General features: G+C 42.3%; 1 protein-coding gene across 5 annotated transcripts in view; it reads right to left on the bottom strand.

Moving 5' to 3' along the window:
* Positions 1-15,750, bottom strand: part of TMEM117 (transmembrane protein 117) — a 393,659-nt gene that overhangs the window by 12,610 nt on the left and 365,299 nt on the right. The window lies entirely within an intron of this gene.

Genomic DNA, 15,750 nt, shown 5'->3' with positions numbered 1-15,750 from the left:
GCCTGTGCAGGTGACGCAGAGGGCTGAGAGTGGAGCGTCTGAGGAGTCCCCAGTCTGTGCCACTCCCCTGTTTGCTGAGAATTCCGGGTATGGGAGAGGAAAGGGGGAATATGTGAGTGGTGTAGCCTGCAAGGCTGTCAGCGTCTATTAATGTCCTGGTCATGGATCACTTCAAGCCCCTAATAAGAAAGAAATAAACAAGAAGAAAAATGAAATGAAAAGAAAAAAAAAAGAAAAGAAAAATCGTCCTTTTCTATCGAAATATCTTCTCAGTCTCACCTCCTTGTTTTTCAGACATAACAGCAAACAGACATGTCATCTGGGAAATTCAGAAAACCCAAAGCATAAGCTGCATGAACTTAGAATGCTTTGACCTAAAATATTAGTGGAAAGGGGATTGGTAATAATCCCTGTGAACTATTGTTTTATTATGTAAGCTCATTTGCCTTTATTTTTCACTGATACTATCTTGTTCTTACTCTGTTACTTGGAGGACTCTTGCAAAGAGAACTGAAATTGAATGTGGTCTTTTGCTAAAATATAACTGACCTCTCCAATGAAAGATCACGCATGGCACATCAAGGGACTGATACCCAGGGCAACTTTCCCATGTCTTGGACAAACAACGCAGAGCATAGTCTATCGGTGGAGCAGTTCTCTTTCTATTTCTTGATTCAAGAAAGAGGCTACTTCCTGGCAGTACCTGGGCCAGTGTGCTTAGCGTGACCTTCCTCTTGGAAAGACGACCTTGGACTGTTTGCATTTAGCTTTTCATTCCATGAACTGAGGGTTTGCTACTGGGTATGAAATTGGTTTTAGTGTGAAAGTAATCTCTAGAGATTTCTTGTAGCCTGGGATCAAAACTTCTTCCACCAAAAAATAGTTCCTCAATCATTTCCCAGTGTACTTTGGGCTGGAAAGACAGATCTGGACATGGAGAGTAGATGACAGAGGAGAGGAGGCCTTGCTCTTCGTCTGGAAGATGCTGTTACTGGTCCCAGGCTTTTGTTTTTGTTTTTAAGAGGGCATCAGGGGAGGGAGTGGGGCAGGCATGTGTGACAGAGTAGCTAGTGCCATGTAAAAAATTTCAAAAGAGGAGGATTAATAAAAAAGAGATGATATATTAATTCTCTACATTCTCCCCATCTACATTATTTTTTATAATCATCACATTTTGGTTTTCAAAACTGGTCCTTGGTCTTCCAGGAGCTTGTTTCACCCCCATCGGCTCTCCGCCTCCAGGGGTGCGTGTCACTCCCTACGCTGCTCACCGCAGGCTCTTCCTTGATCACGGGGACTCTGGCCTTACCTGCAGGCAATGGGAGGGTGAGCCCAGTGACCCCGACTGCTGGCAGGATGCTTGGGGCTCGCCGCAGTGGGGACTGGGCGCCTGAGGCTGAGACACCTGCTCACAGGAGGCGGAAGAGGAGGGGAGGTATCTTGAATCCCTGGGATTTCAGTGTCTTCATCTATAACTGGGGTTAAACATGTTAATCCCCAGGCTTCTGGGGGGGAGGGGATGCCCGCATGGCGATGAGCACGTTGCTGGACACGGAGGGAAGATCCGCAAAGGGCCAGCAGCCCCGGCTGACTTCCAGGCGTGACCGCAAGGTCAGGCTGCCCCGTGGTGAAGCGAAGGAAGTGGACAGGTCTGTTTACAGGAGGGTCACTCCTAGGGCTGCGTCCAGGTCCAGCGACGAGGATGAAGCCTGGTTCTCCTCTGCGCCCGCCGCCTGCACGGGGCCCCCGAGCTCTGAGCTGGGACTTGGGCCAGAGCCCGGGGCTCCGGGGGGACCCGGGGGCAGTGCAGTGGGGGCGCCTCCTGACATGTGAGGCAACCTTGCAGGAGTACACTCTTCTCTCTCCCATGCGGGTCACGCTCGGGAAACAACTGGGAGGCTTGGGGAGGGGAGCTGGGGGCACGTGGAGGACAGAGCGCCAGGGAAACCTTGGACCTTCGGCTGTGAATTATTGAGCACTTCCCGCATCCCAGTGTCATCCTAGGCTTTCTCTCTGTCCATGCTCACATCCAGAAGGGGTGCCTGCTACTATGAACCCCTTTTACAGACAACAAAGTTAGCCTCCAAGCAGCTGGGGCAGAGCCCAGCCCAGAGGGTCCCTCCTCTGCCAGGCCAGGGCTGCCTCTGGTCTCATTCTGGACCAGAACTACGTTTACCTGGCATGTCTGCTCCGACTGAGACTCACTGGGGGCGGCCATCTGCTTGACTCTGGGAGGAGCTCTAGACTTTAGACTTCTTTCCTCCCCTCCCAGGGCTCTCATTTTTATTTGACCTGAATATGAACAAGACCAGCTGCACCCTTCTCTACTCAGCACTGTCCGGAGAAGGGCTGGCTTCTAATCAGATGGATGAACAGGGGATGAGACCACCGGGTGACTGACAGCAAGTCCTGAGACTCTCCTGATGTCATGACTACGGGGATACAGCCAGTTTCACACACAGATTATATATAATGTTCTGAGAAGCACGGTTTCCTCCCTCTGAGTAAATGTAAAACATATATTTTAAACACAAGAAAATGAAATGTTGAAAAAGTTGAATTAAAGACAATGAGGAGACCAGATGTGTTCATCTCTTAAGATCAGAGTATGACAAGCTGATCCTGTGATTATGCATCATGACATGTTCATCTATTTTGCTCTTCAAGAAATGCTACCAATAGTTACAATCCCAAGCCCCCTCACTGCTGTCTGCTATCAAGTCTAACAGTAAGTGCGGAGGCCTGTCACGTCTATGCTCGGCGATGTGAGAATTACGTAGGCGAATCATATACACATCATTCCTGTTCTTATCATTCACGGTGAGGAGCAGACTTCCACCTGTATCCTGCTTCATATATAAGCAAGTCGATTTTCATTCTGATGGGCTATTTCCCATATAAAAAGAAATGAGCCGAGCCATAGCATGTATCTCATCTTATTTCCTACATACTATGGTTTACTCTGCCTATAAAAAGCACATTTGGATGCGTCATTTGAACTGATATGTCCAAATCTGATCCCCTCCGAATGGGGCCCTAGCAGTCATGGGCTACATTGGATAGAATTTCAGGGCAATGTGAAGTATACAGGCAAAATGGTCTCAGAATATCTTGGTTTCATCATTTCCTCTTGCTGAGACATTGAGACGCATGCCTTAGGGCCCAGAGAAAGAGCTTGGCTCGATGAGAGGAACTCAGGCTTGAAACCGACACTGTTTTGGACTCCCTGACAGGCATGCAGTCTCCCAAATCAAACAAAAAGGCCTCATTTCTATTTAGAGAAGCATTAGAGGATAAAAATGTAATACCACTGATTATTCTACCCTGCAAAACTAAAGGCATTGTATCAGGACAGAAGTTCTATTTCGGGGACCAAAAGCTGACCCCTGGATTTTGATGCAATTAAAGATAGATTAAACTTTACTGAGTACTGTTGACAAGCATTTAGAATAGAATTGATGATGCATTCTTAATGTTAGTAAAAAATACCAATACTTTCAATGTCATCTTATGTATCTCTTCTTTATAGGCATCAGATTATTAAGCTTTAAATGATTTCAAATGCCGTCTTTACAGATATGCTCCCTTCTCTTTGTTAATCTGTCTTCCTCTTCCTATTTCAGGACAGAATTTAGATCTAGGAATATCAGAACATCATTTTACCAAAAACATCTCAGCCTGTGAAATGTCCTTGCTTTTCTATGCTTAACAGCATCTTAGTAACAGGATTTTAGATGCCAACAGGCAGAGGTGGGCTGAAGGATTGTGCTCATGCTTTGGGTGATACTCGTTCCCTGTTAAGAATCTCGAGTGCCTGCTTTCTCTCCGCAGCCCTACGCTGCTTCTAATTGGCACAGCTGCCAACGCATCCCTTGGCTGAGTAAATCCTTGGAAACCTTGACATGCTGTAGATCTGCGGATCTGCTTATTTACTGCCTGCCTCGCTGTTGGGATACTTGCTCCAGGGAGCTTACAGGATTTCTTCTTGTTTTGTTCACTCCTGTATTCGCTATACCAGAAATAGGGCTCGGCAGGCAGCAAAATCTCAAATATTTGTGGAATTGATGAATGGAGCGCTCTAAAAGTGCAAGATACAAAAATCCCTTTTTGGTTTCTTGTAAATGGAAACAGGAGGTGATTTTGGTAAACAGAGACAACACACCAAATTCTTGTTTTGTAAATAATATTATACCTGACTGCATGACTATGAAAAAAATGGCTTATTTTCTTGCCTATAAACTATGTATACTAGAATCATAGACACAGTAACCGAAAGTTTCAGCCCTTTGCTAAAGACCACAGAGGAAAGGAGAGAGCAGAAATTCAGAGAAAGAAAGTAGGGCTAAATGCAGACACTGAGATGAGGCAGTGAGCGTTGGGGGCAGTAGGGACGCTGATTGGGACCATCTGATACCCCTTTTATGTGAACGTAAAGATCACGGGACATATCTGGGTAAATCAGAGAACAAGGCAAATGCAAACCCACATGTGACTAAGAAGAGGTGGGGGACCACCTCCCACAGTGGGTGGTGGCCAGGCAGTCAAGGTGAGGCTGAACACTGGAGATGCCCAGTGATAAACTGAACAACGGACAGAAGAGAAATACAGGCGGTTACTTCTTAGAGGTCCTTAGACAGATACCTTTTTCTCCCACATTGTACTCTCATTTTCTCTTAAAACTCACTCTTGTTTTCTTCCCTCCAGGGCAAATGAATTCCATAACCTTTAGGGGTGTTCTCTCAGGAGGCATACACACTATTTAAAAGATTTAAAATCTTTGGTGAAAAATCTTGGCTTTCTGTTCAAAGTAGACTTTTGTCAATAAGCAGTAGAGAAGGCAGATTTCGTTTGCCACTAAACCCAAGTCAGTCTGGAAATCCTCAGTTAAAACGCTTAGAAAGCAGTATGGAGGTTCCTCAAAAAACTCAAAATAGAAATACCATTTGACCCAGGAATTCCACTCCTAGGAATTTACCCTAAGAATGCAGCACTCCAGTTTGAAAAAGACAGATGCACCCCTATGTTTATTGCAGCACTATTTACAATGACCAAGAAATGGAAGCAACCTAAATGTCCATCAGTAGATGAATGGATAAAGAAGATGTGGTACATATACACAATGGAGTATTACTCAGCCATAAGAAGAAAACAAATCCTATCATTTGCAACAACATGGATGGAGCTAGAGGGTATTATGCTCAGTGAAATAAGCCAGGCGGAGAAAGACAAGTACCAAATGATTTCACTCATATGTGGAGTATAAGAACAAAGGAAAACTGAAGGAACAAAACAGCAGCACAATCACAGAACCCAAAATGCACTAACAGTTACCAAAGGGAAAGGGACTGGGGAGGATGGGAGGGAAGGGAGCGATAAGGGGGAAAAAGGGGCATTACGATTAGTACACATAATGTAGGTGATGGGGTGGGGCACGGGGAGGGCAGTATAACACAGAGAAGACAAGGAGTGACTTTATAGCATCTTACTATGCTGATGGACAGTGACTGTAATAGGGTATGTGGGGGGGACTTGATAAATGGGAGGCGTCTAGTAACCACAATGTCACTCATGTAATTGTACACTAATGATACCAAAAAAATAAACGCTTAGAGAACTTGACTCTTTCTGTGGTTTTGTGTATTTTAAGATACCAGTGAAATCTCAATATTGTTACCTGAACAATCTAACTCATCCCAAGGGCCTATTTTATAGTACTGTTTAATGTATTTTCTTCATCAATAATCTTTTTTACTTGCAAAGGCCAATATGAATTTCCCTGGCCAATGCTGAAGCCAAATGCCTCAGTACGAGCAGTGGTTTAGTGCCTAAAGAAAACTCAAACAAGTCAAGGCCAGAGCAGATTTGGAGAGCAAGTATCGTTTGTTATTTTAAGAGACCTTACCAGTGAGGCTCTGGTGAGATGGTGGTGGGCTTTTGAAACAAGCTTTGTTACATGTAGACACCCAGATGTACACCCAGAAAGCATCCTTTCTTTAAGTACCAAGGTAGAAGCATGCTGACGAAATGCACCGGGCCTCATTTACAGCTGCTTGGCCCTGGCAGGCTGATGTGATACCAACAGTGTGCAAGTCAGTCTTGGAAGAGCCCACAACTAAAAAAATGCATCACGTGGCATCTAGGAATAATGGGAAACCAGTATCCCTCCCTAGGGTGACACAGATCCCTGGTACACAGGCTAAGAGAGCTTGACAACCTAGAGACCCTGGGTGGGGAGATGGGAGGAGACAAGCCTTTGGTGCACGAATCGTGGGTAAAACTGAAGTTAGTGCAAAGGCCAAGGAAACGCGTTGTTCCAACTCAGTAAGTCCCCGGGATGAAGTCTTCCGTTGGTTACAAACAGTAACTGGCCCTGGTTTGCACTTCCTCAGAAGAATGAGTTCTAACTGTATAATAAGGTGGCATATTTTTTACCTAAATGAGAACTCCTAATAACTCTTCTCCTAGTAAGGACAGAGTCATCAGTGCATCTATTGATCTAAAGCCACAGAACTGGATAAATCACCTGGAAAGGGAATACAGAAAGCTAAGAGACGAGGGCCAGCAATGGGCGCTGAGGCACACCAACACTGAGCAGCTGGGGGAGGAGATGCCAGGGAAGAGAACGGGAAAGGAACGGCACGCGCTTCGTGTTTCAAGACAGAAGTAGTGATTAACTACGTTGACTGTGGCTGAAAGGCTGAGTAAGGAGTGGGTGCAAAATTAACTATACGAGAGCAATGACAGCATCTGGCAATGCGGGGGCTGCTGAGCCCAGGGAGACCTCTGAGCTCCAGAGGAAGCTGATATTGGGCATCAACACCGATTTGACGTGCGAACTAGAGTCCGTAAGCACGGAACTCTGATGAGGGGCTTTGCTGTCAGTGGGAACGGGACGGGGACTCAGTAACTGCAGAGGGACCATCATCTTAATTTCAAATGACTTTGTCAGTAGAAAAGGAATTCAACACTGGTAGGTAGGGTCCTGAGAGCAGGGTCTCTGAGTCCCAAGAGCCCCTTGGTATATTTTCTGTAGCATCTGCAGGACTCCTGTCTGCAGCCGGTGTGCCCCAGAGCAGCTCTACATGCCCGTGGTCTGGGTGGGTGCCCACTCTGACTGGTCAGGGTCTGCGCTGGACACTTAGAGGTGCTGCCCATCACTCTGTGTGGGGGCAAGACGGCTCTTTCTCTGTAAAAACAAAGCACTGCAACACTGTGCCAAGCCCACTGTGTCTTGAAGCCACAGCCTTGCAGAGACAACAGGCTGGATCCTGGCTGCCCTGCACCCAGTGTGGCTTCCTTCTGTTTTCATCTTTCCCAGTAAAGACTTCAGATCCTGGAACGATCCCAGAGTCTGCGCCTCTGGCCCCCATGGACCACCCAGCGGTAACACGAGTGGAGAGTGCAGCCTTCAGAGCAGAGCTCTGAGCGGGCGGACCCCCCAGGCCTTTCCTCAGGGAGGCCTAGGTCAGGGGCGTTCCTCCCCTGAGCTCCCAAGAAAAATGACCAGCCCTCAAGTAAGAGAAAAAAGGACTAAAACAAGATCTACAGGGGCAGGGTAGAGGGGTGGAAAGAATAAAATGCATTCTGTTATTTGAAAATTATACCCTCAGTGAATGGAAACATTTTTTGAAACTATTCATAGTCCAGAGGTCAATGGCCAAGAAAAACCTAAAAAGTCATTGTTTTCCTTGTTGGGCTCCTATGGGAGGGATATTCTAGCACCTCAGGGTCCTTTAGGAGAGCAAGTTTACATTCTGGGGTAAAGAAGTCTTACGTGCACGTGAGAAGCCGCCTCACTTGGTTGACACAGTCCATCCAGAAAAGCCTGAGGTGGCTGTAGAGAACCCGTCACTGACCCCACATGGCACTGGCAGAGAGGATGGGAGTCGGCCTTTCTTGCAGAAGTTCCAGTAACACACTCGACTTTCCCACAGGAGGGCATCACGCTATTATTCAGCCAGTAAAACAGTTATTCAATCCCCACTATATGCGAAGCATCCATTCTCAAAGACTTAATGGCATTAATCAATCAATCAATAAACTCTTCCTATTACAGTTACAGTGAGAATCAATGAAGTTATGGGACTCCACCCACGTCCCCCAACAGATGCTGGTAGAGAACACACCAGACGCCATTTAATCAGTAACCCCTGAACTATATTTCATTACATTGCCCTTATTGAGAATTTACTTAGGAGAAAGAAAACACTATTTAGGAGATCGATGATATTTTCACATTCCATTCATTCGTCATGAGCTTGCTCTGTGCGGAGCATCTGATCCGCTGTAAACCACAAGCAAACACATTCGGCAGGCCAGCTCTCTGCTCACTTCGTGCGGGAGCGGCGGAGGCTCCGCGGGCAGTCGGGCAGGCTGCGCGCCTGGTACCGAAACGACCTGTCCCCAGGTCGGCCTGACTCCAAAGACACTTCTGTACACCAGATCAAGCTTTTTTATGACTTTTTTCAACAGGATCTAATACTGCAATTACCTTCCCACCTAAAAGCCAACTGTCAAGCCAGTATGTGTTTCTGTTTGATGTTAACTTACATTTGTGATGAAAGTTCTCCTCATAGTGGTAATGCTACAGGTCATCTTGAAATACAGGTTCCTCAGAATTACTTTGCTCCCTGCCACACGTGAGGAGGTGACCCTGTCTAACCTTCTCTGAGAGAGAAGAAAGGCTGTGGGTCGGTGTTTACACTGTAAGTCATGACAAAGCCTGAAAATATGCAGGTGGAGATGCACACTTACCTCCAGATGGTTACGACCATCTTAGAATTTTTACTTCCCATGCATAGATTTTGCTCTAAATTTAGAATATTTCTAGTAATGAAAACCACCTCCCCCGCTTGTTTGCCCTTTGGTTTTCTCACCAGAGGAGATTTTTCACCAGGCGTGGTGCTCTGAGGGCAGACTCCTATATCACTGCGTGCGAGAACAGGATGGATTGGGGGATGATTTAATGCCCGCTGGTGATGCCTATCAAACTTTGCAACACAACTTTTATGTTCCTTTGGAACTTGTATGACAGTAATATTTGTGTTTGTCACATATTGCAGTTGCACATATCACTAAGTGATAAAATTTTATATTGTGTGGGTGATGAGGCACAGCATAAACAAGAAAGAGAACTACAAAGATAGTAACATATATATATATACATATGTATTTGCATAGCAATCTAACAAACTATTTTATTTGATCTTAAGTCTTCCTTGTTTTGTATGTCAGGGAACCGTTTCAAAGTCTGTGTTCTTGGGGGTCCCTTACTCTAAGGATTAATCTTTCCTGTTCATAATCATAATCAGAAGATGCAAAATTTCAATAAATATAATATTATTAATAATTTTATTGAAAGCTCTTCTTGATATTTGATCTTAAATAGAATTATCAGTATAACCAACATTAACAAGTACTTCTGTAATGTTGAGGTTAAAGCTTCATATAAAATATCTCTGGGAAATATGTTAGATTTCCAATGAAATGTGTTATATTCAGAAATGTTACAAGCAATATCCTTAAGTGTATGTGGAAACAAAGTAACAGTGGACTTAGGAAAGGTGGTAAAAAATACCAGAAAATAATTTTAGGCTACTTTAGGATAACAGCTCATAAAATTTTTATTCATAAAAATTGGCAAGCCAATGGTTCTGAAAATTGACTTTTAAGGTCCGGAAAACCTATATGAAAGCAATTAGAAAAAGTAAACATAAAACCAAAATTTTGCCTCAAGCATTGGACTGGATTTGGTGAGCCACAGGGAAATGTGAAATTATTACATCTGCCTGTTGCCAAAGGCTTTTCTTAATGGCTATCTGCAACATGTATAAATAAATCAATTAGTATGCTCTTTTTCCTGTATAAACCAGGTATACTTGATTTATTACCTCTCGCTAGAGGAGAAGCTAGCAAATGAACATCATGAAACTTGTTCAGGCAATAGACTGTATAGAGAAATTAGTCTTCTGGGAAAGGTTCCACACTGTTTTTCAGAGATACAATTTGCTGACTGACCCCTACCCCCACTCAGACGCCTGCACTTTTAATATTGTGATTCTTTTTTAAGTAATAAATACACTCTTTAACAACTACACACAGATTAAACTCCAACTAATCCTGTATCACTTGCCTTTTAACACAGATACATGAATTACTTTAGCCAGAAATAGGAACTTATTTTAATTTCTGCTTTGGGAACTCTACATACAAAGAATATTTAGGGGTTTTAATGTAAGCACCTGTCAGGTATGCCAGTTAACTCAGAACCAGTGGAAAATTCCTTTAGTTGTACATCCTAAGCCTCGACTACATACAGTGTGAAAGAATAAATATTATAATTAACAATTTTTCTGTTTTCCTTTTTCTTTTTTTTTTTTTTTTTTTTTTTTTTTTTTTTTTTTTTTTTTTATTGAAGGGTAGTTGACACACAGTATTACATTACATTAGTTTCAGGTGTACAACACAGTGATTCAACATTTATATACATGATAATTCTAAGTACCAGCTATCACCATACCAAGTTGTTACAATATTTTGACTATATTCCTTATGCTATACATTACATCCCGGTTGCTTATTTATTTTACAATTGGAAGTGTGTACTTTTTCTTGGTTGTTGTTGTTAGGGCATCTCTCATTTTTATTGATCAAATGGTTGTTAACAACAATAAAATTCTGTATAGGGGAGTCAATGCTCAATGCACAATCATTAATCCACCCCAAGCCTAATTTTCGTCAGTCTCCAATCTTCTGAAGCATAACGAACAAGTTCTTACATGGAGAACAAATTCTTACATAGTGAATAAGTTACATGGTGAACAGTACAAGGGCAGTCATCACAGAAACTTTTGGTTTTGCTCATGCATTATGAACTATAAACAGTCAGTTCAAATATGAATACACATTTGATTTTTATACTTGATTTATATGTGGATACCACATTTCTCTCTTTATTATTTTTAATAAGATGCTGAAGTGGTAGGTAGATACAACATAAAGGTAGAAAACATAGTTTAGTGTTGTAAGAGAGCAAATGTATATGATCAGGTGTGTGCCTGTAGACTATGTGTTAATCCAAGCTAGACAAGGGCAATAAAACATCCACATATGCAGAAGATTTCTCTCAGAACAGGGGGGGTGAGGTTCTAAGCCTCACCTCTGTTGATCCCCAATTTCTCACCTGATGACCCCCCAGCGACTGTGCCTGTCTTAGGTTGTTCCTCCCTTGAGGAATCTTACCCGTCTCTGGCTAACCAGTCATCTTCCGGGGCCACACAGGGAAATGTTAAGTTGGTAAGTGAGAGAGAAGCCTTATTGTTTGAAATGGTTAGCTTTTTATTTCTTTGCATATTTATGCCCTGTGGCTTCTATGCCCAGCATTTGTCTTGAGGTATCTTTACCACTTGGAGGAGTTATGATACTCGGTAAATTTGATATGAGGCACGAATTCTATTTAAGAATTCGTTGTAATTAGGAAGGAAGAAGAAAAGCTATAGAAGTAGCAGGCGGGAGAAAACATGGGAAGATTGATTATTTCTTTGACATATCTTCTTGTAGAGTAACTTCAGCATGTATATATTTTAAGCTACTACTTAAATTGCGCACACACATTAACATAATAGGAGTATAGTTACATAACCAAAGCATGCCTGTAATTACCAGCCATCTCCAGTGAAACCAAGAAAACCAGTTAGGCACCCTAGGCATTTGTGAAAACTTATCAATGATATGATGGTTATTATCTAACTGAATTTGAATAGTTTGAGAAAAATCAGACAAATTAAAACAACCCATTCCTGGGCACTGTTCACATCCCATATGTTCTTTTAACAGTAAATAGTCTGTAGTTGTAAGATTTTGGAGCGCTACAATTTGCACTTCTCCTAATTCTTGGTTGAGTTCCAACAGTATAGATCCAGTCAAATTTGTTGTTTTACTGTATGCACAGGCCAGCTTAGATATCTCCTTCATTCCCATGGCAAGTCCAGGAGCTGGTGGGATGAGTGCATCTACAGCTGTAGCAGTGCGTGGATCTTTGTTGGGGTTTTTTGATGATCATCTTCTGGCATGAGTCTTCCCGAGAGTGCTGATGTTGGAAGTTCTCTTTCATATCGTTTCTTAGTTCATTTTCGGGGTAGCCAAATTAGGCTTTGATCCTCTGTATAAACACAAACAGACCCTTTGCCTACACTTTTATATGTCCTTTATATTATTGTGTAGAACTCATTAGAGGTCACCACATAGGAACTGCATTTTTTTTTTTTAATCATTAATCTACACTTACATGACGAATACTTACGAATACTTTGTTTACTAGGCTCTCCCCTATACCAGGTCCCCCCTATATACTCCTTTACAGTCACTGTCCATCAGCGTAGCAACCTGTTGTAGAATCACTACTTGTCTTCTCTGTGTTGTACAGCCCTCCCCTTTCTCCCACCCCGCTATGGATGCTAATCTTAATACCCCCCTACTTCTCCCCCCCTTATCCCTCCCTACCCACCCATCCTCCCCAGTCCCTTTCCCTTTGGTACCTGTTAGTCCATTCTTGAGTTCTGTGATTCTGCTGCTGTTTTGTTCCTTCAGTTTTTCCTTTGTTCTTATATTCCACAGATGAGTGAAATCATTTGGTATTTCTCTTTCTCTGCTTGGCTTGTTTCACTGAGCATAATACCCTCCAGCTCCATCCATGTTGCTGCAAATGGTTGGATTTGCCCTTTTCTTATGGCTGAGTAGTATTCCATTGTGTATATGTACCACATCTTCTTTATCCATTCATCTATCGATGGACATTTAGGTTGCTTCCAATTCTTGGCTATTGTAAATAGTGCTGCGATAAACATAGGGGTGCACTGATCTTTCTCATACTTGATTGCTGCATTCTTAGGGTAAATTCCTAGGAGTGCAATTCCTGGGTCAAATGGTAAGTCTGTTTTGAGCATTTTGATGTACCTCCATACTGCTTTCCACAATGGTTGAACAAGTTTACATTCCCACCAGCAGTGTAGGAGGGTTCCCCTTTCTCCACAGCCTCGCCAACATTTGTTGTTGTTTGTCTTTTGGATGGCAGCCATCCTTACTGGTGTGAGGTGATACCTCATTGTAGTTTTAATTTGCATTTCTCTGATAATTAGCGATGTGGAGCATCTTTTCATGTGTCTGTTGGCCATCTGTATTTCTTTTTTGGAGAACCGTCTGTTCAGTTCCTTTGCCCATTTTTTAATTGGGTTATTTGTTTTTTGTTTGTTGAGGCGTGTGAGCTCTTTATATATTCTGGACGTCAAGCCTTTATCGGATGTGTCATTTTCAAAGATATTCTCCCATACTGTAGGGTTTCTTTTTGTTCTATTGATGGTGTCTTTTGCTGTACAGAAGCTTTTCAGCTTAATATAGTCCCACTTGTTCATTTTTGCTGTTGTTTTCCTTGCCCGGGGAGATATGTTCAAGAAGAGGTCACTCATGTTTATGTCTAAGAGGTTTGTGCCTATGTTTTCTTCCAAGAGTTTAATGGTTTCATGACTTACATTCAGGTCTTTGATCCATTTTGAGTTTACTTTTGTATATGGGGTTAGACGATGGTCCAGTTTCATTCTCCTACATGTAGCTGTCCAGTTTTGCCAGCACCATCTGTTGAAGAGACTGTCATTTCGCCATTGTATGTCCATGGCTCCTTTATCAAATATTAATTGACCATATATGTCTGAGTTAATGTCTGGATTCTCTAGTCTGTTCCATTGGTCTGTGGCTCTGTTCTTGTGCCAGTACCAAATTGTCTTGATTACTATGGCTTTATAATAGAGCTTGAAGTTGGGGAGTGAGATCCCCCCTACTTTATTCTTCTTTCTCAGGATTGCTTTGGCTATTCGGGGTCTTTGGTGGTTCCATATGAATTTTTGAATTATTTGATCCAGTTCATTGAAGAATGTTGCTGGTAGTCTCATAGGGATTGCATCAAATCTGTATATTGCTTTGGGCAGGATGGCCATTTTGACGATATTAATTCTTCCTAGCCATGAGCATGGGATGCGTTTCCATCTGTTAGTGTCCCCTTTAATTTCTTTTAAGAGTGACTTGTAGTTTTCAGAATATAAGTCTTTCACTTCTTTGGTTAGGTTTATTCCTAGGTATTTTATTTTTTTTGATGCAATTGTGAATGGAGTTGTTTTCCTGATTTCTCTTTCTGTTGGTTCATTGTTGGTATATAGGAAAGCCACAGATTTCTGTGTGTTGATTTTGTATCCTGCAACTTTGCTGTATTCCGATATCAGTTCTAGTAGTTCTGGGGTGGAGTCTTTAGGGTTTTTTATGTACAGTATCATGTCATCTGCAAATAGTGACAGTTTGACTTCTTCTTTGCCAATCTGGATTCCTTGTATTTTTTTGTTTTGTCTGATTGCCGTGGCTAGGACCTCTAGTACAATGTTAAATAACAGTGGGGAGAGTGGGCATCCCTGTCTAGTTCCCGATCTCAGCGGAAATGCTTTCAGCTTCTCGCTATTCAATATAATGTTGGCTGTGGGTTTTTCATAGATGGCCTTTATTATGTTGAGGTACTTGCCCTCTATTCCCATTTTGCTGAGAGTTTTTATCATGAATGGATGTTGAACTTTGTCAAATGCTTTTTCAGCATCTATGGAGATGATCATGTGGTTTTTGTCTTTCTTTTTGTTGATGTGGTGGATGATGTTGATGGACTTTCGAATGTTGTACCATCCTTGCATCCCTGGGATGAATCCCACTTGGTCATGGTGTACGATGGTTTTGATGTATTTTTGAATTCGGTTTGCTAAAATTTTGTTGAGTATTTTTGCGTCTACGTTCATCAGGGATATTGGTCTATAGTTTTCTTTTTTGGTGGTGTCTTTGCCTGGTTTTGGTATTAGGGTGATGTTAGCTTCATAGAATGAGTTTGGGAGTATCCCCTCCTCTTCTATTTCTTGGAAAACTTTAAGGAGAATGGGTATTATGTCTTCCCTGTATGTCTGATAAAATTCCGAGGTAAATCCATCTGGCCCGGGGGTTTTGTTCTTTGGTAGTTTTTTGATTACCGCTTCAATTTCGTTGCTGGTAATTGGTCTGTTTAGATTTTCTGTTTCTTTTTGGGTCAGTCTTGGAAGGTTGTATTTTTCTAGGAAGTTGTCCATTTCTCCTAGGTTTCCCAGCTTGTTAGCATATAGGTTTTCATAGTAGTCTCTAATAATTCTTTGTATTTCTGCGGGATCTGTTGTGATTTTTCCTTTCTCATTTCTGATACTGTTGATTTGTGTTGACTCTCTTTTCCTCTTAATAAGTCTGGCTAGAGGCTTATCTATTTTGTTTATTTTCTCGAAGAACCAGCTCTTGGTTTCATTGATTTTTGCTATTGTTTTATTCTTCTCAATTTTATTTATTTCTTCTCTGATCTTTATTATGTCCCTCCTTCTGCTGACCTTAGGCCTCATTTGTTCTTCTTTTTCCAATTTTGATAGTTGTGACATTAGACCGTTCATTTGGGATTGCTCTTCCTTTTTTAAATATGCTTGGAGTGCTATATACTTTCCTCTTAAGACTGCTTTTGCTGCGTCCCACAGAAGTTGGGGCTTAGTGTTGTTGTTGTCATTTGTTTCCATATATTGCTGGATCTCCATTTTGATTTGGTCATTGATCCATTGATTATTTAGGAGCGTGTTGTTTAGCCTCCATGTGTTTGTGAGCCTTTTTGCTTTCTTTGAACAGTTTATTTCTAGTTTAATGCCTTTGTGGTCTGAA

This window comes from Manis pentadactyla, chromosome 14, assembly GCF_030020395.1.
Source record: "Manis pentadactyla isolate mManPen7 chromosome 14, mManPen7.hap1, whole genome shotgun sequence".
In the NCBI taxonomy this organism is placed as follows: Eukaryota; Metazoa; Chordata; class Mammalia; order Pholidota; family Manidae; genus Manis; species Manis pentadactyla.
Note: the sequence above shows the minus strand (reverse complement) of the source record. Positions and strands in the feature narration are given on the sequence as shown.